Genomic DNA, 1,438 nt, shown 5'->3' on the forward strand with positions numbered 1-1,438 from the left:
ACTAACCAATAATTAATTTGAGTATATGTGAAATATATTGCATTAGGGGGTAATATACTCGTGAATGTGATGTATATAGTACGTATTTTGAAGTTGATAGTCAATCGAATATATGTATATGTGTATATCTCGTGTAGTAATGTACGTAGTAATCAAAAGCTAGCTAACTTAATCTACATATCCAAGTTTTTTTGAATAATATGTTGATATCATACTATTTAGAAAATATACTACTCGGTTAATGTAGTAAAGGGTATACTGTTGAAGTTATAATAACGTAAGCTAATTAACTGATAATTTATCTGTTTAATATGTTGTGTTATGAGGTATATAATATCATATCTAAAAGCTAATTAATCAAAAATTAATCCTAATTTATGAAATGCATTGATATTATTATACGATTGAGGAAATATACTACTCGTGTTAATGGAATAGCAAAATAACTAATTATCCGATTTATAAATACATGACATTAAATTATTTGGATGTTATTATATATATTATATAATTTACTAAATTTTATTTTTTAAAAAAATAAAATCGATCACAAGTGGTCGATTTTTGAATAATTAATTTTTAAAAAAAATATATCGACCACTTGTGGTCGATTTTCCTAAGATTTTTCTAATAACCGACCTAATTTTTTCTTTTCTTGAAACTATCACTATTTCAAATCGCCTGAGAAACTAGATTCATTACCACACCAGCCTCATGTTTCACCGAACTTGCACTCCAATATTTATTTATTTATATTTATTTAAAAAGAATAAATAAAAAAATAGATTACCCCTTAAATCTACTTTTTTTTTTTTTTAATTTCAATTTTATTTTATTTTTCTCAACTAACAAATTGGACTAAATTGAATGGATATATACAGCAAATAAACAAATTGAATCAAATTCTAGGGTTTCTCTGTCACAACTCTCTCTCAAATTGGACCAAATCGTTCCTTTGATTTTGTACCATCAGTTGTCGTTCTCATATTCCGTTCAAAGCAGACGCCGCCGGCCATAGAAAACACCATCGGTGGACCAGCTAACGCAGCAGCAGCCAAAGGCGTCGTTTCTCAACAGCAACGCAGCAGCAGCCAACAGCGACAAACTGTCTCTCTCTCACACATTAATCCGGATCTACTAATGCGAAAGAAGGTACGATTTATGAAACTTTATATCAGCTAAATGCGTATTTCGTCCTTATTTTTTCCGCTAATTTTGTAAATTGTGAGTTGAAATATGCCCTATGCTTGGTGAATTGAGATTTTGATGTCAAATTTGTGCATTAAATAACGTCTATGGACATATTTTCTACTAATTCCCGGTGTTATTCCTTTTCTTGGACATACACCTTAGTTTTATGTAAAGTTGAAGAAAGAAAATCAATGTTCCGAGTGCTTAGTTCAATGGAGTAAGACTAAGTCTGGTGTTTAAGTGGAGA

Source organism: Capsicum annuum, chromosome 9, assembly GCF_002878395.1.
Source record: "Capsicum annuum cultivar UCD-10X-F1 chromosome 9, UCD10Xv1.1, whole genome shotgun sequence".
NCBI lineage: Eukaryota > Viridiplantae > Streptophyta > Magnoliopsida > Solanales > Solanaceae > Capsicum > Capsicum annuum.